This window comes from Plodia interpunctella, chromosome 17, assembly GCF_027563975.2.
Source record: "Plodia interpunctella isolate USDA-ARS_2022_Savannah chromosome 17, ilPloInte3.2, whole genome shotgun sequence".
NCBI lineage: Eukaryota > Metazoa > Arthropoda > Insecta > Lepidoptera > Pyralidae > Plodia > Plodia interpunctella.
Window position 1 is genome coordinate 2,881,417 of NC_071310.1, and position 27,572 is coordinate 2,908,988.

The window sequence follows — 27,572 nt, forward strand, 5'->3', positions numbered from 1 at the left end:
TTTGAAATATTGGCCAAATATTAGAAAGCTTTGAGACGATAGATTTTATTTGTTTATTTGAAACTTTATTGCAAAAAATACTGTATTTAAAGGCACAATTAGGTGGAGGAGCAGAGAATGCTATGTGGGTGCAAAAATATATTTTAATGCGATAAGGTTCTATATTCTTTTTATAATCTCTTGTACTATAAAATGATAAATTTAAAGAAAAATAAAAGTTTCTTCCTTTATTTTTCCTTTTATTTTATCTTAATTTAATTATGGATAAAATTATCGCCCAGTAAAATTCTGACATTTATTTTTTCTTTGCAGTTCCCATCCTGAGACCAGGAGCACAGCCAGAGAACATCGGCGACAGCCTCAAAATAGTTAAATGTGTCATGGCACGAAGACATGCAAGCTTTTATTGATGATTGCCAGTAAACTGTTTCAGAAAGTCTGTTAATAAAAAAAAAACTTAAGGCTTTAATAATGAAAATGATTCTGAGAGAATGTAAACCTACTTAAAACCTATTTTTTAAAATAAATATTGTTATCAACAATTTTACTCGTATCCTTAGTTTGTCTCTGGCGTAATAATCGTCTTTATGTTTGGGAACAATATTAGTGATCGCGAAGAAAGCCACCCTCCAAAATAAACCTTTTTATGTCGAGTACGAGTACCTGGAAATACGTGGACTTTATTACTATACACTGTAAAAGCTAATTCACAATGATTTTGATGCAGTTTGTAGCTCAGCTGATTGAGACCGTCGCCTTTTTCGAGAAATTCAGACATATGTTTACAATTGTTTTATATATAAGTTAGCTGTTGAGTAGTAATAATTAAACAGTACAGTGAGTTCACTTCACTATTACACACACCCATTTTGTCACACTTCTAAATTTAAATTGTCATGTTTAAATAAACAAATTAAAGTTTTAATTAGGTTTTGTTTATAATAGTAATACTGAGGAAGAGTTATAATATAACCTAAATAAAATAACATTATAGGTAGGTATATATAATTATATATTTTGGTAATAGGTACTATTATAATAATCATTAATTCACACAAAGGCTAAATTCATACAATTTTTTTTCAGTCTTTATTCCTTTTCAATCAACAGGAATTAAATCAAACGGCCACTAGAAAGCAACAAACCATTATCACCGTTCAAAATAAACGAAGGGGATCGAAGGGTCTAACGTAACGTCTTTTGGCCCTCAAGACGTCCCTGTCCCGAGTTCCTTGTCGACAGCCGCGCCGCGCGGGCCGACTGGCGCATTCGCCCGCCAAATTCAAATTTGACAGTTCCAAATCTGAAAAATATTAATGTTTTATTTTTAAATGTAGATTATTTATAGTGCAATATTGTGATGTGAAACGTATGGTCTGAAAAAGGTGCTTTATAGTGTATTTTTTTTTGTTGGATAACTTTTGGAATCCAATGCTGAAGTTGTTGTGGTGAGTTTTCGTTTTATTTTTTAATATTGTGCAGGTTAATTTTTTTGACTCAAATACATACTATACATTTTTAATATCCAAATTAATTATATGTATATACCATGTATAGCAATGCCAATATAAATGTTGAATTTAGGTGGTCTGGTCATGTTTTAACTGTATGACATTATTATAATCATGAGTAACCTACTGTGTTTTTTCTGAAATCATTACACAGATAATTATCTCGACTTTTTCCCTTACGGGTTAGACAGAGCCAAGAGTTGTGAAACCCTTAGGTCACGTTTAACTCCTAATGGGCTTATAGGTTAGGCTATGTGTCCCTTAGTCGCCTCATACGACATCCTAGGGAGGATTTGAAGACAAGAGGAAGCTATACTAGGGCACTACACGTCACCGCTATAACTCACGTCTATTCGTCATCGACTGTCTGCCACGCAGTCTTGTTTCTTAGAACATTGGCTTTCCAAGAAGAATCTGAAAATGAATTAGTATGTACCTATGTATTTTTGTATGTCCCTTTACAATTTTCTTCAATTTTCTGTCACACGTTGAATGCAATAAGATCTCACTGACAACAATAAACTTTTTTTATTTTCATTTACTTAAATTTATTTTTATTGACTAATTAAATTGAGTAATAACAATATGTCCGTAAAGGAAATGTAAACTAAAAGTGTTTTTAATTAATGAATGCAAGTTGAAAGGTATTGACTGTATCATACATAGCACTGACTGATGATGACAATTTAGTATAAATTACAGTTACTGGATTCGTACTAGACCAAGCCAATTTCCCGCGGGATTCGAACCCACGATGATAGTGTATAACGTCTCTACTTCGCCATTGGTCCATGGAACAGTAAGAGAAAAAATATAAATCAACAAAATCTCACAACGAAAAAGCTAATTACTCTCAAACGGCATAAACATTGCTAAAGGAACAGAAAATAATATAGCAAATATAAATATAAGATAATATAAATGTAGAAATATAAAAAATAGTATAAAACAATGTTTGTTATCTAACAAATAGACTCACAGATAAATTAAATAAATAAATGGGTATATTAGGACGAATCACACAGATTAAGCTAGACCCAAAGTAAGTTCGAGACTTGTGTTATGGGATACTAACTCAACGATACTATATTTTATAACAAATACATATATAGATAAACATCCAAGACCCGGGCCAATCAGAAAAAGATCATTTTCCATCATGACCCGACCGGGGATCGAACCCGGGGCCTCTCGGTTCAGTGGCAAGAACTTTTCCACTGCGCGACAAATGTTCACTTTCTAACTGTATCTTCTCCACATCTTCTCGACATCCGAGTTGTCAATGGTCTGACAATAGAGAGATCTTTGGCTCCCTATTGTCAGACCACTGACGACATCCAAAGATTGCGTATGGAGAAGTAAATGTGTGAAAGTGGACACTGGGCACCGAAGTTTTATGTTATTCCTGTGGAAGTAACCAACGCGACACTCAGGGGGTGAACATTCGTCTATGTGGATTAATGATCTATTTTTTGAAATAAGTATAATAAATATATTTTTTTAAAAACAATGGAATATATTTCTAGAGATTCCGGTCCAAGGATTCCACAGTCCAAACGCAGTGAAAAAAAAAACTGAACGTATGTAGTGTTGTACCTACTACAAAAATAGTGATGCGATCATAGATTGGTTTACGCCCAGTTTCTTCCCAAATATGGGTTTGCGACTGTTTGGGAAGAAACTGGACAAATACTGGCTGTAAACCTATCTCTAGATGTGACAAATCTATTTTCTATTTAACAGTTTAAAAATGGAATGTACAGGAAGTGGCTCATCTACATATTCGATAAATTGTGCAGTGGCCTTCACCCGATAATTGGGGCGGTCCGACGCGAAGCAAAAAAGCAGGTTATTTTAAACGAAATAAAAAAGTAATGAGTTATTGATTCGGCCGGGTCAATGCCCCGTAATAACTTTACAGTGCAGTGTCAAGGTCGGCATTGTTTACATGCAGTTCGGTGCACTTTGACATTACATTTTAAATTTTTGCATTCATAATTTTTTCTGATAGACATGTAACTTGATGCGGAGATGGCCAAAGAGGTAGTCACGACTAGGTACATTTTGTAAATGATGAATTTCCGATGACAGATTACAAAAAATAATCTTAAAAAAAAATCAAGCGTAATCTGATTATCGATAGTCAAGATAACTCTTCAAACTCGTAGATCACTTGATTATTGTTCATTATCAATCCAGACGGATTTGGTGGGGTCGTCTTTTTAGATTCCGGGGGAGACATAACCATGTTTCACGAGACTCCACTCTGGTGAAGGTTTGTTCGAAAGCAGTTTTCTCCTTGTCTTCGAACATAGATATAGATCTATAAATCTTTTCCTTCTAGTTTGGAAGACCTTTGTAAATTGATTTCGTCTGACCAACTGAGACGTCACCTTTCGTAGCAATAAAACTGACCAAAGACAATGAAACTATGTTCCAAATTCAAATTAATGCAGGGTGCGGGAACAAGGGTGTTGGACCGTTTTGGGCTTCCAACCAATAAAGTAAAATCTGCATCCCATTATGTGGAATAGTAACATAGAGACTACGAAACAAACTACGACTTTTTTTGTGCTAACCTTATGAATACAGCCACGTGCATTGATTCATACAACTGCATTCAATTTTAGACTATGTCAAATTCAAATAAGAATCAATTTGTGTACCTACACATCAAGGCATGTGATTGTACGTATATGTTTATGTCGTTCTATATTAGATTCTGTACAAAATTATAATATGATTTGTTAAGTGAATAAGATTGTAAATTATTTATATTTAAATCACAAATATGCCATTCTACTGCTCTGATTTAACTTATGATAAATATTGTATTTTAATTGCAATAAAAATTTTCGCGGATTGTGCAGTAGGTACAGTACTTATTTATGGCAGCGCACGAAACACGCTGAACCCTCAGAGCGTCCAACCGCACACCACAAGAAGCCGTTTAATTGTCGCCGAGATTTACGGTCGGGTGTGTTCTAAATTGAAAGTTTACTATAAATCCAACGGATAGCCCAACACTAATGTACGCATTGCGGCCAGCGACAAGAGCGGCTGATTTATTTGTTTGCAATTTTGAAATTCGAATTTGACATATTCTGATTTTGAATTTACTTTTGGTAAAATTTCTTATTTTGAATCTGTAGATTCTTAAACATTTATTTGTAAATGTTTGAATAACCTTAATAACTATTTTATAATTTTATAAACCAAAATAAATTAAAACTAATAACTAAAAACAAATTGTTACAAAAAAAAGATTTTTTTATATTATTAATTTTTTATTTTAAATTTGAAATGAAAGAAGCGTTTGGTTTAATGTTAGAGACTTATAATATTCGTCTTTGCAGAAAAATCTAACGTACAATTTTCATTTATAATATGTGCCCTATATAAGTACCATAGAAGGTACGGAGTTTCCCAATAAATAAGTACTTACTTCAAAAAAGTTAAAAGTCAACAGTCCGACGTAGGGAACTCTTTAAGTCCTTCGTTAAAACTGCATTAGAACATTTAATTTCTGAACGATTTGTAGGGAAGGTTCAAAGTACAACGTAAAAGAACCACAATCCCTTAAAAAGTTCTTTAAGTAGATGGCGAAAAGTTTTTCGTCAGAAAGGAACGGTTATATTTATTTTGAGGATTAAAACTGGGGTGATATTTGAACTCGATTTTCTTGTATCATTCACTATTTTAGAAAAGCATCACGCACGCTGGTAATTCTCAATAACGACTGTTTAATAAAACCTCTTTTTATCGCAGGTTCAAATAAAACAAAGAATAAAAACTGCGATTCATTTTCGTACTGGCACAAAGGTCTCATAGAAAACTCATAAACGGACTTTACTTTTATCCCTAACATTATAAGAGGACAATGTTTCGTCACAACCCGACACATCAAAAAGACGGCAATATTTTGCAACAAAACGTGCGACTTCCACATTTTAGTATGGCAACAAAAAATCCTAAAGTATTGTTAACTAAAATAAGTCTTTATTCCATACAAGATAACGTCACTATTACAATGCCACCTTATTTAGAGTTATGACGCGCAAGCACAGATTATAAAATGTCCGAAAAAGTTTTTATTTGTCATTCACACTTGATCTCGATAAATAAATAAAGGAAATTATTTCCTTTTCCGTACATCACAAGGTCCAAATTCATATATGTGTTCGCAAGCAACAATAAAACGTTCCGGATTCAAAGTTATTTGAATTTCGAAGCGTTAAAGGTGGGCCAATAAAAAAGAAGTTAGCATCTTACGTTACGCGCCATAACAAGGTGTGATAAAGGGATCAAAAGGTGACGTTTACAGCATTTTTGTGTCCTTTTTGTAATGGATTTCTGAACTTTTACAAGCAATTTGCTTTTGTTTTGGAACTAGATATTTTATTTGGGTATGATTGTTCCCATTTAGCAGGTATACAAATTGTAGTCCTGCTAAATGGAAAATTACGGGGAGTTACACCAGTCAACTTTGACGTTGACTTTGACCTGCGGGCCGTTTATGTTTAATTTTTCTGCGCAGGTGCAAATTAACGTTAACGATCAAAATTGCAATTAAACTTCAATAAAACAACTCGTGTGTATTCAGTATACTACCTGTGCTCTTAATTCCAACATCGACAACTGTATAAGTATAGTAAATACTTGTATTATTTTAACTAATAATATATTTTATATATTTTAATTTAGTTTAATATATTTTATATTTCGGTGGCGCAGTGGTAAAGTTCTTGCCACTGAACCGAGAGGTCCCAGGTTCGATCCCCGGTCGGGTCATGATGGAAAATGATCTTTTTCTGATTGTCCCGGGTCTTGGATGTTTATCTATATATGTATTTGTTATAAAATATAGTATCGTTGAGTTAGTATCCCATAACACAAGTCTCGAACTTACTTTGGGGCTAGCTCAATCTGTGTGATTTGTCCTAATATATTTATTTATTTATTTATTATTTATTACGACTGGACGGGATAAGAAGCTTTAGCTTCATTGGCCAGGTATTCAGCGGTTGCAGTAATAATGGGCAATATTAGCAAGCCTTTTAGGCACGCAGGGCAACGCTTTTTTATGATTTAAGTTGAGGTTTTAGTATAAAAAATATTTGAAAATAATTTTGCTCCACTTAAGATATAATTGCGATTTTTTTTTGTTAAAAATATAGATGACTTTTCTGATCAACTCCTCCTTTTTGAACTTTTTCCCACTCAAGTGGCGTCGGCACAGTATGTCAATGAAACTCCTTCCATTAAAAAAAAAAAAGATTGCTGGTTTCGACTTTAAATATTGAGACCGAGATTGGAGATCGATCTAAGGATTGGTTTCAATCGGAGATTGTTTTTAATCTGTGGATTGATATTAAATATTGGGTTCGGGCGTATCTCTGTCACTTGCTATGTCACTCAACACTATCTTATTCATACTGTCTTTAATGCGATCTGTCCACCTCCTCTTGAGTTTTCCTGTATTTTTGATACCATTTATAAAATTTTAGAACATATTCACAAGTAATCTTACAACACTATATATCCAGGTGATTTCGCTCAGAATATACGAAGCAATGTAGCGTTTGACTACAAAAGAGACTGATTCTCTTTAATGTCTCACACCTATACTCATAAAATAACCGTTCTCGAGTTCAGCATAAGTGCAGGAAGTGGACGAGCCTTGGCAACCGCCCAGGGCAGAGGATACAAAGGGGCGCGAAAGCGTGACTGACGCCCTTGTTAGTTCGTGCGAATGACATTTTATGTATTTCGTTAGCACATCGCCTTGACGTGTGATGATTTATATTAATAGCAATATTAGATCTGCAATTTTTACGTTATGAAAGATTATGTAAAAAAAAACAGCAAAGTCGGGCGGTGTACACACAAAAGCACAGACAAAAGTGGAACACAAGGAGACTGAAATGATGATGAGTATTGATAGAATTTCAGGTCGACTGGATACAAAAAAAAAGGCGCGCTGTTCAATATTCGCCCTGGTCACTTCTAGTGTTAAAACCGCCACCCCCAGACTTCACTATAACCGTCACCTCATCTCCCGGCAATCTGTATCGCGTTAGAAGGAATTGACAACAGTTTTACGAGGTGCTTTTCGGTTAAAATTACAAGGGGAGTTTATAGCTCTACTTCGCGTTACTGACTTGTATAGGATACGCGAAATCTTCATTTTACCCTCGTGTGGTTTCTTCTTCAGTGTCAGTATAATTATATAAATAATTTATTCAAAACATGATAATATTTCAGCTGCTGATAACATGAATCCTACTAATAAATGAATATTTAAATAAATATATTAAATAAATATATTAGGATAAATCACACAGATTGATTGATTAATATAATATTCTAAATGCGAAAGTTTGTGGGGATGTGTGTATGTTTGTTACTCTTTCACGCAAAGTCTACTGGACCGATTGTTATGGAATTTGGTATAACCTGAAATAACACATAGAGTACTTTTATCCCAAAATTCCCACGAGGAGCAAAGCCCCGGGGCGCAGCTAGTTCGCTGATAATATAGGAATGGTTAATTAGAAAAAAATACTGTGCTGCTACAATTCAGAAAATAAATAAACAATGACAGAAAAATACTGACTCATGTCAAAAACAGAAAAAGTAAATTAATTACTTAATTAATTAGGTTACATTTGAAAAAGGATCCTTCGATCGCTGTGGAAACAATATTGGTATTATTGGTGCAATTGCTAGATTTGGTCGTGTGTTTCCGCCCTAAAATATAATCACTTCATATTCCCCTGTGGATGTGGACTAAGGGACAAGTAAGCCTAGGCAGCCGATAACCAAATATAACATTCCCAAGGATTGTTTACGTCATGCAGACAGCCGGTCGGAACCACGCTCTCGGTGTCTAACCCAGCGACATCAACGGGAGTAACTCCCGAGTTACGTCGACCGAATCGCATCACCGTCTATTCAAAATAAGTAATTTTGTACTTTACGATGCTATCTTTAGAGAAGATGCTTTTTTACAACCCTGACAAAGTATGCGAGGCGTGCTGAGAAAATTACTTCGCACCTAGGTACAGTAGATGGAGAGTTCTGTTATTTTTTCTAGTAGCGAATCAAATCGATTCAAATTTGCATATTGTTTGTGAGTTTGACAATAAGGACTTGGTTATGATATTTAGAACAATGATCAGCTACCAAGGCTATATGTCCCTTAGTCGCCTCCTACGACATCCAACATCCACGGGATGATATGGTGTGGTCTTATTCTGCCGCATTTGCTAAAAATCTTTGATCTTACTTTTTTATTAATAAAGCTAACAAAAAGAAAGTTTATATCTAAACGAAAGGAATCTTTGAAACAAACTAAATAAAAATAATCAAATTGTATATAGCTCATCAAGGGCGTTGCCCTGTTGAAACGTGTCCAAAAGGCTGACAGCTGTGCTAATTTGTACTGCAATATAGAACCTCGTTCTTCACGCTAATTAATTTAATTAATAAATTTAATTTTAAATTAAGTATTTCTCAAAATGCCATAAATTACTAGCGTTTTAGAACGATCACTTGGAGAAATACCGAAAGTAACTCATTGAATGCCAGCTCCACATTGTCGCCGAACTCAGACACCAGACACATGTCGACGCGAACACTACGCGTGAACACTACGTAGTTAGTATGAGTGCTTTTATCTATCGCAATTAAAACCCAGCAATGTATACCGACCGTATCCGCCAAACTGTTCGATGCCAGTGTGGAGCCGGCATAATGTTGGTTCCTATCATCCCACAAGGGCCTATTATTGCCTTTTTAAACCCCGACTACAGTAGTGATTGTTTCCTTTTCGTACTTTATGTGTAAGTATCGCTAAATAAAAGGTAGGTATAATATTCGTGAAGGTCAAGTTTCTGCGCCAAATTTTATCAAAATCAGCCAAGTAATTTATTCGTGGCAAACAAAAACACATAACTTTTCTCTTTAGAATCATGATGAATAAATAGTAAAACAATACGATTTATGTAGCGCAGTGTGCTACGAAACACGTAGCACTGTAGAACTAACACGTAGCTCTTTCGTACTTTTTTTATCTAATATATATATATATATATATATATATATATATATATATATATATATATATATATATATATATATATATATATATATGCCACTTGCATTACTGTGTTGTAGCTGGATAAAAAAAGTGAACCTACAAATTATATTCAATTTTGAAAATAATTTTGAGATGAAAAAATCCGAGACTGTGCTTTTTTATGTTAAGTTTAGATTCGACATTGGGGTCTTCAAGAAAAGAGACAATAGCTTTCTCAAAAAGTCGGCCACGCATCGGTATTGCTTGTGTCCATGGGCTGCGGTGTTTGCTTACCATCAGGTAACCACTTTTATGCCCACTATGCTATAAAAATGTATAATAATATTAATATTTAGGTCTACAAATCATGAATCAATAAATAATCTTACAAAAGTGTTTTAACTTATTTTTATTTGAATCATGATTAAATAAAATTACACATCAGCCCGAATGTCGTGTTTATGTTTTACCCAAGTGTAATAACGATAAAGTATTAATATATTAGTCTTTCCGTCGTATTATTCATGTTGTTTCAATATTTGATACTACTAGCGCCATCTATTGTAATTTGTCTAGAAACATCTCATTAACATTATTACCGATAATGTTCTAAACATAAAAATAAATAGAAATAATGAACAATGCAAATCCGACGTGCCAGTATGCGAGAGTGACAGTTGTAACACCAATCAGTCAATAACGGGTACGGAGACACATCGACACGATCAAAACTCCAAACGTCTGTAAAAACCGATGAAAACGAAAAAGAAAATGCAAGCGAAAATAGCTGTTGAATGGCCGGCGAAGTGAACGTTGCACTTTCACGATTAACAAAAGGAAAAAATAAACGCGAGTTAGCAAACTGAACATTGCCCGATAGTTCAAATTAACGCCAAGGGTCCGAGACGGCGCTGGTGTCGCGCGCGTTTCTTGTCGCGAGATTAGTTCGGCTACTCGACACTTCTAATGATAGCAGCACTTTGTCTATTACTTGAAATTATGGACGGACAATAATAAAGATTTTTATGTTTTATTTTCCTAATAAGTTATATATATTGTTTTATATTTTAAATTACTTTTATTCTGATAACAGTATTTACTATAATGTATTTATAATTAATTTGTTGTATATATAATTAATTAGCAGCATAGGGTGACTATTGGTTTGGAATGTTTAGTTCAAAGATTTTACTATAGGACTGAAATTATCTAAATACTCGATATTTAGCATTTTTATTTCCAATATTCCGGGTTTAATGCGACATGTAGCTACCGCATTCCCAAAATAATATCACATGAGTAAAAAGTATTGAAAACCGTCGATCACATGATCGGCCGACAGATCGAAGCGGGTCAAGCACAACAGGTGAGTTGCGGAGCGCATCAACTAAAAAATAAAATATCGAAATGTGAAAAAATAATAAAAATCGGCAAATATAGTAAATTGAAAAAAGTATAGCTTTGTCTTTTTTCATCTGGCGTTTTTCGCGTATGTGCGTCCTTGTCGGGAGTGCGCGCACGTGGTTTTCGGTAGTCGGCGTTTGAGGGCCGGTGTGCGGGGCGCGTGCCGCGAGGCCCACATCCCGTCGCGCCGCGCGCGGACCGGCTGCGTTGCCCGTAACCTCCGAATGACCTCATTTTTTTTTCTCCAATGTAAATATTCGGCTCGTTTTGCCGCATAGTCTATAAGTGGTGTTAAGTTCCTTCGACGCGTTTAAATTATTTCCAACATACAAGTTAATTAGTGGACTCTTAAAATTGACTTAGCTGTGTTTAGTAATTTTGAGTGTAAGAAACATTTTTGTGAAACTGTTTGGTTTTTGACAACCGGATTCGTAACTTTGTAAAAATTAGTTGTTAAGTTAGATTTCCTGTCGGACTGTACCTCATAACTTTGCGTGGTGTTGGTGAAGGGAAATTAAGAAAATTAAAATTGTTTTTTGTTACAATTGTGTTGCGAGAAGATTTTCGATTGAAGAATTTTTATTGACACTGAAGGTAATTTTGTGGAATTATAATGCGTGAAGTTATTCTTTATTTTACATTATTTTGATTTAGTTTCGCTTTGTTATATTTTGTTACTTTTTTTTTTCAAAAACTGAAAATATTTTTGTTCAAGGCTTAATATAAATAATAACAATTTTTATTAAATAGTATTATAACGTCTATATGGTAACTTGGTGGACTATTTTTCTTTTTAAATTTAATGTTTGAATATATTCTAATGGCGTAATGGAACTTCACAAATTATTGTTCAATGTCTCAAGAAAATAAAAGCACAATGTAAAAAAAAATATTTAGTTCCGTTCATTCTTTTTAAATTTATTGGTTGCCACAGTTCTGTAAAATAATAATGGAAAGCTAGTATTTTTTTTTGTTGATTATGTATTTTATAAGTTCAAGATATATATTTACAGTTTTGATTCATTTCATTTTTAGAAGGGAAATTATGTGGACCATTTTAGCATTTTGTGCAAGACGCAACTGTAGACTACGCAATATCCTACACAGATAATAATACATATTATTTTTGGGATAATTCACAACAGTATATTCTCTATCAATTTGTTCCATATTTGAACTGGCTATTATATTTTTTAAATAAGTCTTGCTTTTTTCTTTTCAAAAATGTAATAGTGTTTATTTTTTAATTTGAAAAAAGAACATGATGCATAAAAAAAAATCTTAAAAAGCGGGTTCAATGACCTGACCGCGACAGCTGCCGGCCGCGGCTGATAAAAGAATCATATTAATTCATCCCGCTCGGACTCATCTGGTTACGTAGGTACGTACTCTCGCCTCGCCGCCATTTTCACCAAAAGCACAAATTATTTATATTTTATGAATGAAAAAAGAAAGTTGAACGTGACGTCGAAAATTGCGGAATTTTTTGTTTCCCGCATTGTAATGTAGCGTGGAGTCATTTGTTGATAACAATTTTATTTGGAAAGAAAATTTTATTTCAATTAATTTTGTATAACAAAAGACGTTTACTTATTTTTATACAAAATAAAATATTTCTTTATACATATATATTTTTCTATAACAATATAATTGCAAAAATCGTCACACACTACGTAATTAGCTTCGACAACATGTTCAACCAATAACGTGAAAACACTACGTCTCTACATCTCGGTCGATTAATGCACCTATATGACAATAAATAAACTCGCATTTTCATTAAGGTTTTGAAAATCTTAAATCAAATTTATTGCTAAGCATGAACAATCTAACTCAACATTAATTTCGGTACATAGAGCTAGAAAATAATCAGTGAAGATACCAATCTTATCGATAGTTTAATGGTAAAGCCGCTGTTCAGGAATGGCAGGGCGTGGGAGTGTGTTCGATTCCTACTCTAATATAAGTTACAAATGCTTTTATAAAATTTTGTTAAAAAGCATGAGTCATATGTATAAAAACCGATATAAATACAATTTCATCTATATTTTCTCTGATCTACCAGCTTTTTATCTACCGTATTTGCTTTCCCAAGCGAACAGTTATTATTTTAATTTTCGTGCAAATTAGTTCAGAATCTAAGTGAAATTAACCACAGTTGTCAGTGCTTCTCTAATTGTCGTATATGTAATGGTAAAAATGATAATGAATCGGAAAAATGACGTCATTCAGTGTAAAACAAAATGTACACCCGATGAAGCTCATTGATATTGTCGGCGGCCGATTACGCGGATTTTTTGCGAATGATTGAATTTTATTTACAATTAACTCGGCCTCGACCGGCGAAAGTGAGAGTGACGATTAAATGCCATTTAAAAATAAAACAGCTCGCCGCCATAACATTGGTATGTCGATTTATCTGTACTTATGTCGGTACGTTTCGATGCAGCCCGCGTTGGTTTTACAAATATATTTTTTTACTCGTGACTGTACTCGTACTGTCGAAAATCCTCACAATAGGCGTGAACAAAACGTCTTAGCTCTAAGAAACCGCCCAAACAGAGCTAAGAAGGGGAGGCGGGCGGCCCGGCCCGCCTAATTTGTCTTAGGCGGAAAAATCGCGTGGCGATTACAAGTGGCTCGTAACGAAGTCGCCCCGGGGCGCGGGGGTGCGGCTTGGCTTGGCTTGGCGGGGGGAGGAGGAGGGGGCAGCGCGGATCGGGGTGGCGCGCCGCGCGGACACGTCTCAGTCGTCCGTCTGGAGTCGCGGCGGCCGGCCGGGCCGCGCGGCGCAATACACGTTCCTCGTGCTCTTGTGATTATAAATATTAATAAATACAAAATTCAAAAATAACTTAAAATTAACCGCGTGTAATCAAAAATATTTTTAGGCTAAACATCCCCTACCCCACACTTTTTTAACCTAAACTGTTGGCAGTGGTGAAAAAGTTTTTTGCAAAATTTTTAATATTTACGTCGGTTACATTTGTAAGAGATTAAAACTTTTGGCCGTTATTGAGAATATTTTTATTTGAAAATTTATTTTTCTTGTGCGAAATTCCGTGTGAGCGATTAATTAAAGTTAAGCGTTGAATTAATGTTAAGGATTCTAATAATTGTAGTTGTAATATTAAAGAATATTGACTTGAGTTGAATATTCTCATTGATCGGACTTGACTCTAGTGATTGAACTGAACACTCTGTGCATCGAGTCGCTTCTGCAAAAAGGTTGTGATTTTTCCTAAAAAACCTTTTTTTATCTGTGTAGCGTAGATTTATTTTGCCAATTTATTTTTATTTTTGAATAAATACTTTTGCTGAATGATTTAGAAAGTAATTTCATTGTGGCGTCGTTTTGTTGCTAGTATTTTTATTTTCCTTACAATATTTTAATGTATACGTTTTCCGACGGTGTAAATTTAGATAATTAAAAATTGAAATTAATTTCAAACTTTCGCGTTTCATTATTAATTGCTTAATACGGATATTTAACGCGCACATACATACCTTTTCCCGTTTCACCGATGTAACGTGACCCGAAACGTACGAAGTATACATGGTACGTGCGCGTTAAATACCCGTATTAAGCAATTAACAAACGAAACTTAGTTTTTAAAAATAATAATCGTTAATTCGAACGAATTATTACCATTATGTCATTCATGGAATGCTTTTATAAATTTAGTATTAATTACTAGAAAATGATTTTATTTTTTTGTACTTTTTGTAGCCTTTTTGTTTTTTTTTTTATATAGACTGCTTGTTTTTATGTGTTTTATGAGAAATAAATTTTTGTTTTTGTGTTTTTGGTTTTAATTTTTAGTTTTTTATTGTATCCCTATTTGTCTTATTGCATTTTTACCATACAATTTATGAATACGAGCAATAAAACAGTGTATATAACTACTTACATAATTTTCTTTTATTATTCAATAGACGCGGGACCGGTTATGTACAGGCTATTGTATCTGCTCACCCCATCTATAAATGTCGACATTGTCTAATAGATGGCATTCTTTTAACGAAAAAATATTTTTGTGGAACATGTTACATTTTTAATTCTTGTACTATAGCAATGAATTTTTTTTATTTTATTTTTCAACCAACCCAACTAATTCGAATAATTGCCATGAGCATTGTCATTCAATGTGGCAATGCTGTCAGCCTTCTGGACACGCTGTCTCAAGGCAACGAACTGCAGTGACTGGCATTTTTGTAAATACATAGATGTATATAATCTTTAGTTGATTTTAAAAAAATATTTTTATATTATTTTTTTGACACTTCTCGCGCGGCCCGATCGGTCTGCGATCCTATTGTTGTTCAATTGTCCTTATTTTCTCCAAGGTCTAAGGGTTAAAGTACAGATTTTTAACCTAAATTAAATAAATATAACTAACTTTTACTGTAAAAAAACCTTTTTAGAGCAATCTAAAGATTTATTTTAAAGAACCGTAACCTGTGTATGTGTGTATCTTTATTAAATACATTTTTTAAGGTAAAAAAATTAAATGTAGGTATTTTTTTTATAACAAGTTTTTTACAAAAATGTAATTTTTGCCACAAGATTTGATTGTCTTCAGATAGATCTTGTGGCATTTAACGCCTGACAAAAAACCCATGCCACCGATCCAGTGTCCACTGAAGCGACGTGGGAAAATTTAAACTCTTTAGGACATATTGGAAGTAGGAGAAATCTAACTTGCAAGATATGACTATAGACAGACAAGCAAACATTAAGTCCATTTTCAATTTACTTAGTTCGAAAATAATCTATTTTGGTAAAATACATTATTTTCGTTGTTTATTCGCAAGAGGTTTCTCTAATATAATTAATAGGTAAATGATCAAATGTCCACTACTGAACCGAGAGGTCCCGGGTTCGATTCCCGGTCGGGTCATGATGGAAAATGAACTTTTTCTGATTGGCCCCGGGTCAATCTTGGATGTTTATCTATATATGTATTTGTTATAAAATATAGTATCGTTGAGTTAGTATCCCATAACACAAGTACCTAAGTTCGAAATTACTTTGGGTACTGGGTTATTATTTATGTATTGTATCCCAGAATTTCCACCACAGAGCTTGTGGGCCCCGGGCGAAACTAGCTATAATGTCGGTTACACTCCCACACTTGGTATAATGAGCGCTATGTGTGCCGAATCCATGAAAGTATGGCAAACTGTTTTATACCAGTTCAACATTGTCGCCCAGACACACGCCGAATGCGACGCGAATGCGTGTACATTGCGTAGTCAGTATATCTAGTTTTATTTACCGCAATGGAAAACCAGAAATGTATACTGGATCTGCCAATGTTTGGCAAAGTGATCGATGTCAGTGTCGAGCTGGCATCATTTAAAGTAATTATACACACCATCGCCGAATTCAGACACATGCTGATGCGAACAAATGCGTAATTTGAATGCGTCGAATTACGCATTCAAAGTACTCATGAGAGCTATTATTTACCGCAATGAAAAACAGCAATGTTCTCCGAATACGCACGCTATAGTCGGCGAAATCTGTTTCGCGATAATGTGTAATCGGTGTAAAATAGTATGCCACCTAGCGAACAAAGCTCGGACTAATATGAAACGTATATGCGCGTTAGTTCCACAAGAATCCACTAGATGGCGCTGATGGGATGCGCCTGCGCCGTCCCATGCGATTGATCACATAAGTAACTACATGCAAGAATTATAGATGGCGCTAACCATGTGAGCGCATGCTTATACGAGTTTAGTTGTATAGATGGCGCCACCAATTACAATTCTACGATACCCATTTTGGGTTCATAGTCATCATCAACAGCCATTTAAATATTAAATGCTGGGGCACATGCCTTCCTTAATGATGGATAAGGAGTATGGGCCATGACCAACCACACGGGTCCGTTGCGGATTGGCAAGTTTTAACGACTACAAATACAAACGGCTTAAGTGCCTTCCGAAGCACGGAGGAACTCAAGATAATATAATAATGGTCACCCATCCTGATGGCCGACCATTATGGGAGTGTCTTAACCGCCATTATCGCAAACAGAGCCGAGGTTCGTTCCCACCTCGGAGCCCTTTGAGCTGTTATTGTTTCGGCTGTACGGTCCTTGCGACTGTCGCCATATTTCCTCCAGTTAATGGAAGTATTATGTAATACGTGTATGTAACACGTCACACTAAATTTACTTCCGGGGACCGTTTCAAATGAGTCAATATTCACACTATAACTCACTTCCTTTGGTCTAAGCTCTAAGTTGATTTTCTCGACTGTGACGCCACGAAGCCACGCTTTAGCGTGGTTCTTGATAATTTAAAGATTCGGCTGTTTTGTGACCGGCTAACGTCAATCAAATCTTCTATATCATACTTTTAAATGTCCCCCAACGTGTTCATGTTAGTTAAACAATACTGAATTTCTATTTGCATTGTTTTTTATTGGACAAAGAAGATACATGAGCAAGGATTAGATATATATCTTATTTTTTTATTTATTTTTTAGTTAAGCAGTAAAGGGGCACGTAACTGTAAATAGGCTTCGATAAAACTGAGCTCCTCCGTAGGTGGGTTGAGTTATCTAAACTTCTAAGAAATAGGGCGTGGCGAGATGAAAGCGGGGCAGAACTATTGGCTGGTAGGCACAATACTTCGATTAGATGAATCAATTTGTGTTTCAGTAGAAATAAGTATATTTGGAAGCGATTCGGTACCTACCTAGGTGGTCTAAAGTACCAACTTAACTGTACTCAGTTTTTTCGTACGAGTAAACAAACTTCACATTACTTATGGTTGGAAAACACATTTGCTAAATTGTAATAAGACAGCCAAAATTGGTAACTAAATGGAAATCTATTACTATCGATGTCCCAGACAACATAATATAATATTTTAGTATAACGGCTGGAATCTATCGCCGAACACTGACAGATTACGACGCGAATGCACGGACCTTGCGTAGTTTATATGTGTGCTTTTAATTACCGCAAGGAAAAACCGGCAATGTATGCCGAATCCGCCAAATTCGGCACGCGATAAACTTTTCCTAATTCTAACTAATAGGTATTATAACGGCGAAAGTAAGTTTGTTACTTCTTCACACTTTCTATATGATCAATCAAACTTCGTGAAATCTTCTTGAAATTTTGCATTGTACCTATTGTTTGAAGTATGGAGAAAGACAGGACAGAACAAAAAAAATGTTCCCATAGGAAATCTACGCGGGTGATGCCGCAGGCAAAAGTCAGTTAAGTTATATAGGTACTTATCTATACCATTTACTATCCAAGAATTTCACGCTCAATCATATTTATTCCGAACAGGCGTGGTCAAGTTAGGACATGTTGGTGGGCGTTACGTAAGACGCAGGGCGTGGGTGCGCAAGACTGTGCGTGAAACTTGCCAAGACGAGGGCGTGGCTTAAGTTACAAGTGACGTCACACTACATTTACTTCCGGGGACCGTTTCAAATCAGTCAATATTTACACCATAAATCACATCCTTTTGTCTCTGAGATTACTTTCTCGACTGTGACGCCACGAAGCCGTCCGCTAAAAGTTATCTTAATAATTTGAAGATTCGGCTGTTTTGTGACTGGCTAACGTCAATGAATATATATCTTTTTTTATTGTCTATTTTATTTTTTATTATATTCAACACAATAAATTATAATGTTTTTTACAATTTAATCTTCTTTAGATTAAAAAAATGTTTTAATCAAATCTTCTATATCATACTTATAAAATATCCCCCAAATTACGTATTTATGTCAGTTAAACAATACGTAATTTTCATGCATTGTTTTCTATTGGACAAAGAATATTCTTAAGCAAGCTTTCGATATTTTTTTATAATTTTTTTTAAATTCTACCAATTTGTAAACTTTGCTAATGATGTATTATTTTTACAGATCACCCATTAACCAACACCACTGAGACCTCACCGATACTCAACAGAGACTAAATAAGGTAAGGAAAATATAAATAATCTCTACAATAAGTTTTTTTTTTATAATTTAAGAAATATACCTACGAGTCTATATAAAAATCTTATTAATAATAAGTAAAGTTTTGATATATTATCAATCTAATTCTTCACTTTGTAAGCAAAATTCTAACATATTCAAAGATTTTCATCCCCAAGATCTTAAAACAAAAGACCACTAACGAAATTAAAAACTCAAACCGCACTCACGTAGAATCATTACTTAAACTTCTTTTTAACGCTGGCTGAATGCGCGCGACCAAACGTTTTAGAAAAAGAAAAAAAGTAAAAAGAAAACCCACGCACGTCATTGTACGCAGACAAGGTGGAATCTCATTAAGCATTTGAATTAAGAACTGCGATGCGATGGCGCGAAATCTTAGCGATCATTACGGGACGCTCTATCGGAGTCATTCAGGTTTTTCATTTCAGGAACGTCGTTACTCGCGTTTATAGCGACGTAGGTGGATGAGAGCTAGATAAAAATGTTTGCTGGTTGTGTTCTAATTTTAAAAACAAATTCTGTATTTTTATTTCTTTTTACTTTTTTTCTGTGGTAGGTTTCTTGTTGGCCACAATTTCTTTCAGTTAGTGGGTTTTTTAAGAGGTGGGAATCTACGTTAAACGAATTTACTTTTTTTATTGATTTAACGTTGCTTATTAAATAAAACTAAAATATAAAAGTAATCTTGTAATATCAAAAGTACCAGCTATAGCAATGAAATCCAGTATCAGTCATTACAAAAAAAAAAAGAACTAGCAAAAAGACAATTTAGCGCGCAAAAGAAATGGGTCTGAAAGGCCTGTACTCATCCTCTCCATTACCGCAAGAGTTTGCTGCGTTCCGTTTCAAGCTTAAGAATCCGTAGTTTTGCTCAATTGTAAGCAAAAATACCCGGAAAACTAGACTAAACTATTCTATATGGAATCAGCAATTATTTTGGACTCCTACCACAAAAGTCGATATTATTAGTACGTTTTCTCAAACATTAAAATGGAACATGTAAAATGGAAAATCTGGGTACATTTAAATGTCAGTCACATTTAGATACATAAATATAATTTGAAAGAACGAACACAAATTTGATTAAAAGTCATTATATTTAAAAATGTTAATTTTTCATTTCATAACGTAACACAGCGCAATAGCGCGCAGTTTGTTCCTTAGATTTTTAAATTGACGTAAATATTTTTTCGATATATTGAATGTCATATTTTTCAAATGGAAATACTTAATAGCGTATTTAATTCTTCTTAATTGTAACAATTCGTATAATTTAATATTTTCCACGAATTAACATTAATCAAACTCATAACAACTTAATGCAAACATTTTCAAACTGTATCCACATTACACAAGTATAATTAATCTTAAAAGATGTTCCTAATTGCTTTTCTCGAGGTTAATGCGAAAACTTAGTGTTGCCAACACGCGAGGTGCTGCGATCAAGTTGCCGTGATAGTACCCCAACACTCGCATGGGGACACACGGGAGGGAAATGCTAACGAGTCCGACACTAATAATAACCGACGAGATACATTTTCTCTCTGCTACATAATTCATTGCAAATCCGCAGCTAATGACATATAAGGGAAGAAGCAGCGTACGTAGAAACTGCTACATTAATTGGCGAACTATTTGCTGACAGTATACTATGGCCTTATAATGTAGGCTGTCGTTATCGCCATCCAGGAGAATCGACATCTATCGGATCTATGTTCTTGTTCTTGCTTTCGCATCGGATGCGAATGTATGAACATCGCGTAGTTTGTATGAGTGCTTTTATTTACCGCAATAAAAAATCAGCAATGTAAACAGAATCCGCCAAAGTTCGGCGAACTGTTCGCAGATGATTTGGAGCCGATATTACAAACAGTTTCAAAAGTAAATGGCGATTGTCTTGCCGTTACGGTTAGGCGTGCAATTTGAACCCGTAATTTCTATGATTACACCTCGCATTGAATTTGCGGCATCTCGCGAGTAATTTCCGACTAAATCTGCGGAATGCCTTCTTTTGTGAACGAAAGTTCGTGGCGTTGGAATATCTTGAATAGTTCGCGCGGCGGATAAGTACGGGATTCTGACTTGTCATCTCACATGCCTGTTATAATAAAAACGACGTATTTATACGCCGTATTAATATTGATTTATAAATTAATATATCTAAATATTAATAAATAATACGAAGTATTTTTTTATACTGTCAAGTTTAGGATTATTTTATCACAATTTAAAAACAGGCGTTCAATGCAATTTAACTACGATCAAAGAAATTCGTTTTAAGAATTGTGATGACCTTAACTAATAGTATTAATTTTAATAAAGTTTAAATCTTCAAGTATTGGAATGTTAAGATTCAAATTCAATAAATAATCAATAAATTTAGTTCTAATCAAATTTCTTACATGTATGTGACAGATAACATCATACGCACTGTCTGTCAACCTCACTTAAACAGTAGGACAAAGCAAGTTTAAAAATAATGGGGAAAAAGCATAAAATTTGTGTGAAATTTACATATAAATCATTGCATGCCTCTGCGCACAACATCCGGCGCTGACCGGATCTTCTTAGTGGTGCTTCTATTGGCGCGCACGCCGTGACGGCTTGCGATTGGCCAGCCTGACTTCCGGTATCCAAGTCACGCCAATTACACCGTAAAGGTTGGCACACCTGTATAAAGATATCATTCTGATCTACTATCTAATGTGGGAATGGATGTACAGGTGTTAATGTCTGTTTAGTAAATTAATTACATCCGAAATTATTCAAAATAATACTTATAAGTGTACCTATACTTACAAAAGCGTATGAAGTGTTAAAAATAAAAAAATAACGTGATTTTTGATTTAATATACTAGTTTGTATATCTTGCTTAGGTATTTTTCTTTATACTTATATTTGATTACTAGATGTTGCCCGGGGCTTCGCTCCCATGGGAATTTTGAGAAAATATATATATAACCAATAGTATATAACCAATAGTATATAACCCATAGCAATTTTGGATAATGTACTTTTATAATGGTGACAGAATTTTTGAAATCGGTTCGGTGATTTCGGAGTTTACACGCCTCAAACATACAAACTCACAAACGCTTACCTCTTTATAATAATAGTATAGATATAGACATAACTACCAGCAAGAATTTCTAAAAAATACACAATGTATGTACAATTTGTTTTCCGTCTTCAATTTTATTATATGTATTGATTTTAGAGACATGCACAGTGTGGCTAATCTATATCACTAAAATAAGACACATTCTCTAAAGGAAAAAATAATAGAGATTGTTAAATTTGTTCATTGAGATAACATTCGACTTCTTTCGTCAGAGGTTTGATACAAAAAAACTCATTAAAATGAAACTATTAGGGTGACTACACGACGACAGTGTAATTAATTTGCTTTGTGAAGATTCCCTGAAGTATTGCATGATATTATAATTGATAGGACGTAAAGGAAATTGCTTATAAATAAATAATAATAAATAAATATATCAGGACAAATCACACAAATTGAGCTAGCCCCAAATTAAGTTCGAGACTTGTGTTATGGGATACTAACTCAACGATACTATAATTTATAACAAATACATAAACATCCAACATTATGGCCCAGTACAGAGATTGCCGTAGACATAAGGAGACCTATACCCAGCAGTGGGTCACGGAGGGCTGCAGATGATGATGATGATTCTTATTTCGATTAAAGTGTTAAATTGTTCTAAATATTTCAAATATATAAAATAGAAATTATATAATTTGAAGCCTCATATATTTGTTTATTCGATAATATAAAGAATAGCGATTTTATAATTGGTTTTAGTTTAATAATTAATATTTGATTTATCTTGTCTATATTGAATCTTATTTTGTTGAAAATAAAAATAGAATAAATAAAATGTGCTTGGAAACATTCTAGAATTTTTAATTTTATTACGCCGACAATAAACTTTTAAACAATGGTCCTACAAAATGCATCAAAATATAGGGTACTTGACCAGGTGTGCCCTAAGACAGATGGTGCTATACCAGACTTGAAGGGACGCGTGTTTGTAATAATACCCTCATTTGGAATGCAGGCGGTGGGGTGAAGGAACTAGTTCTTCAAATATGTGATGCCACAGGTGACAGATAAATTATAGGTTATGATTATCTTCATCTTTTTATTCTCGACGAATCGTATTCAAATTTAAATCACATTGACTTTATTAAGTCATAAGTTCCTAACACATTGGTACTACTGCAATTTTAAGAGGGTCAAAAATATAAAGTTCAAAATCAAATTTATAAATAGTTATTTGTTTGAACAAGATATCGTAATTATGATATTAAGAAATATTCATAGTTTTCGTATGACTGTATCTAATATGGAAAAAAACAATACAAAGACATATGGCTCTCGTAGACAAGGCTAATCGAAAAAAAAGTAAAAATCGTGAAATCTCACAAGCAGAAGCAGAGGGCGCCAGCGGCGCGTCCCGCGACCGCCAGGTGTGTAGTCCCCCTACTGTCATCTCTAATATAATACTTATTATTACTCCTTCTTGTTTTAATTGTGCCCTGACTTGCCTTTTGCTCCTTTTGTTCGTGGTTAATGGCGTTTATTGTTTTCTTTTTTAAAGCACGCGTCTGCAAGATTTATTTTATAAGCAGTTTTTTTTCTTTTGTCTAATAAAATGCAATTAGGTGGATCTTTTCCTTGGTTCGTTAAAAAACTTTTATGCACGATTCAATTTTTGTCCTGTGCTGTCTGTGTTTGAATCTTTTAGGCATATCGTTTGAATTCTTTATTCCCATTATTTTTTTAGAAAACATAAGCATGTGTAGTAAACATTAATTAACCCCACATCTCAAGACTTAAAGTTAAATTGGTGAAATTCCACACACGCCGCACTATGTGATTGGCTCAAGATCGCGTTTGGGACTAACCTAATTGTTTTCATTCCAAGAATCTTAATTAATTGACAAAGTCTACGCTGAAGTGTACGCTGAAGGCATTTAATTATTCATTCTTTTTTTCAAATTGGATAAAAGCAATGGTGAAAAATGATAGTAACTACCTAACTAATAAAAGAATCAAACTTCATTTTTAATTGTCAGTTTTTCTTTTTTTTTTTTTGGTGGCCAGTATTTTCCTTTATGACTCTTATTTTTTTTAATATCATAATTATCTTAATGTGATATTGGTGTCGAATAATCCGGAGCCGGGTGTTGTCTTCCTGACGTTCTTGTTTGCACGTCTGTCTGTCTACTCGAATTACCAATGGCCATAGACTAAAGTGATGATTAAATAAAATAATTATTGAATAGGAACCTGTTTCAGAAAAGAACAAGGATTTATATATTTTTTTAAGTTTAATTCTTAAATGTTTTCTAGATATATCAGCCAGTATTATTAAACAAAAAAAACACGTATTTTAATGTAGATAATAATTTATTTGTAAATTTTATTAATTGCTTAATATATAATAATACTTAGGTTTATATTATTGCCATATATTTAATTGCCTCCAGCATGTAAAATCTGACTAAGCATTCATTCAATGTTTAATTAAGAAATCATTTTCACCTGGCAATTAAATTATAATTTAACTCGTAATGTGAACTAAATTTTACGGCCAACCTTATAAATATTGATTTCTTAGTTTCCCTATAATCGTTATCATCCTAATAGAACACATGGTCAAAAAAAGCCGGTTCATTGACCTCCCGAGTGCCTCCTGTCAAGCAACGTGTTCCTGTTTGGAGTATCAACAAGTACTTACTCTAACTCAGATTTGGGGTTTGGAAGTTTAAATGAACGTTGAGTTATGAAAAGTTAATGATATATTTTCATACATATTGTCATTTAAAGAGCCATCGAATATATAAAAAAAGAAAAACATTAATTATATAAATAATAATAACAAATAAATATATTAGGACAAATCACACCGATTAGATTAGACGGAAAGTAAGTTCGAGATTTGTGTTATGAAATACTAACTCAACGTCACTATATAAGTATTATAACAAATACATAATATAATAAATAGATAAACATCCAAGACCCGGGCCAATCAGAAAAAGATCATTTCCATCATGACCCGACCGGGGATCGAACCCGGGACCTCTCAGTTCAGAGGCAAGCACTTTACAACTGCGCCACCGAGGTCATCAAAATATATATTTATTACATACGTATTGTCATGCCTGCTTTCGGGTAGGTACATAGACTTATTTCCTTTAGCCTATGCGTCCTTAAGAACATTTTTCGCTTCAATACGTCACTCTCTGCATACTCTCTCGACGATTATGGGACAGATTCAGATAGCTCTTTTCCCTGCAATCGTCACTTTTTTCTTATACTTAATTACAAACCAATTAAGATTTAAGTCTATATAGCTTACAAACAATGCAATTGACGGCGGGACCAAAAAGTTTTTATTTTTTATTTTATCCGTATGGATAGACAAAGGAATCTAAGCCTATACAGCCAGGACCAAAAAGAGAAAGATCGTTCCATTTTTGAAATTCCAGTAAAATCCCTAAAAGTGTTGCAGTTCGTATGTTCATAGATTAACAATACTTTCAGTAGGTATATCAGGGAACGGATTCCGGCCGATATGTATAGAAAGCCTAGATGTAACAATTTAGTTAAAGTTAGAAATTTTATTTGATTAAACTTATATTGTATTTATTATTATTAATTTGAATGTAACAATTTAATTTTACTATCTCCTGCTGATTTGAACTTTTAGACGTCTGAAACAAAATATGTATGATACGGGACTAACAAAAACTTCAATAAAATCCATCATCCACGATAGAAAGTAATCAAAATAAATATGATTTCTTTTCGCAAATGGTGTAAAGGTGTTTCGTAGCACGCGCTGCCGACATATGGCACGGAATAGCAGATATTGACAAAAAAAAAGATGAGCGAATCAAGGTGTGTTATCTAGTTTTTGCTACCGGATATTTTTTTTTATATTTATTCTGTTAATAACTTCCGAGCTGCGATTTTTTCTTGCTTAATTTTATGGTTTAACCCTTTAACATGAGAGTGGAGGTCGTTTATACCCAATACGAGCCTAATAAAAAAGTAGCTTGCAAATGATATTGTCATTTTGATAGCTGATTTTTATATTTTTTAAGGAAAGTGTTTTGTGAGTTTGTATTATATAAATTAGCTTTCCGCCGCTGTTCAGCTCGCGTTGACGTTGATCCCTCCGGAACAGTGCTTTTTTCTGAGATGAAAGGTACCTTATGTCCTTCTCAGTATCCCTGACTACGTGTATCTACGCAAAATTTCATGAAGATCTATTTCGTAAGAAAAAATTAAGGAAAGTCGTTCGTGGAACGATACTTCTTATATAATCAGTTCAAAAAATCCTAGGAGTATAGTACATAGTGTCTATATATAAGAAGTATTAAAATAATGCGTAAAATGACGTAAGTCGTACACAATTTAAATACAAGTTTCGCGATCGAAAAAATGTTAACCCGTAAGAAAAGCAGCGGGTAAATTGTGGCTAATTTCACATAAATCAGCTGTTCAGCTGTGGTTAACCCTCCCACGTCGATTAAACTTAAGAAGCACATGTCGCGCTCCCCCGAGCATAAAAGACCCACTTAAGTGTTAACGTGTGGTACAAGACAAAAGAAAGGCGAGGACTTATTTTCTTAAGACATTCTTTTTGTCTACTCAGTAAATTAATTGTGATCGTAGAATTTTAATAATATTATAAAGAGGAAAGATTTGTATTTTTGTTTGTAATTAATAAACTAATTAATGACTGAACCGATTCTAATGAAATTTGGCGCAGAGATAGACGAAACCTCCAGGTGTAATATAGGCTACTTTTTATAATGGTTTTAACCAAACGAAGCCGGGACGGACCTTTAGTAGATAATAAATTAGTTTGCCAAAATTTTATGATTTCACATTCATCTGATTTGACTTCTTTTTTTATATACTTTGTTAAGTTCAGTTAACATATTAATGTTAACTGGAAGACCATTTAAATCTATCACTTGTTATTTTTCATTTAACACGCCTTTCCTTATATATGTTTCTTTGCTATTGTCTTGAAGTAGCATAGTTATAGACGCTTGGTAGTCAGAAAATACATCTTAGAACTGAAATTTTACATGTAATTAAGGGACTGAATAAACATTAACCTAGCTACCCAATCACGGTATAGAAAATAATAAAACATGACCTTTTTAGACCTAAACGAAACTAGGAAAACTCTTGTGCATTGGGGCATATACAAATATTTATTTGTCTTTATCCGCTACGTCTTGAGAAAGAGGGTAAGGACAGGGTTGTCACGCGATGTCCCAGTGGTCTGTTTGTTTCGTCACGCAAAATTAGATAATAGACTATAATGGGTTTATTACATGAATATTGCTTTGTGTTCCATTATTAATGTAATATTTAACGCTTACGAACTTGATAATTTAAGGATTGATTTAATTTAATGTGACTGGAATTAGTCATATATATTTGCTGCCATTGCTAAATACTGTCTACAAATATACTAGTTATATTATAAATATTAAAGTAAGTCAATAATAATTTTGTAACATTTTATATATTTTTTAAAAC

The 27,572-nt window shown here is 34.0% G+C and overlaps 1 protein-coding gene and 1 long non-coding RNA gene across 4 annotated transcripts in view; one reads left to right on the forward strand and one right to left on the reverse strand.

Annotated features, from left to right (window-relative positions):
• Positions 1 to 813: 813 nt before the first annotated feature.
• The window catches only part of LOC128676907 (uncharacterized), a 51,556-nt gene continuing 24,797 nt past the window's right edge, over positions 814 to 27,572 (reverse strand). The window contains exons 3-4 of the long non-coding RNA XR_008405474.2: positions 1,859 to 1,925; positions 814 to 1,303 (exon numbers count right to left, since the gene is read on the reverse strand). This is a non-coding gene — a long non-coding RNA (uncharacterized LOC128676907). The remainder of the gene's footprint in view (positions 1,304 to 1,858; positions 1,926 to 27,572) is intronic.
• LOC128676905 (homeobox protein prospero-like) overlaps positions 9,716 to 27,572 on the forward strand; it is a 93,317-nt gene continuing 75,460 nt past the window's right edge. Inside the window, exons 1-2 of one of the 3 annotated variants that reach the window (XM_053757356.2) lie at positions 9,716 to 14,223; positions 18,899 to 18,956. The gene's annotated coding sequence lies outside the window, so the exon portion shown is untranslated. The remainder of the gene's footprint in view (positions 14,224 to 18,898; positions 18,957 to 27,572) is intronic. The other 2 variants (XM_053757354.2, XM_053757355.2) reach the window with 2 other exon arrangements.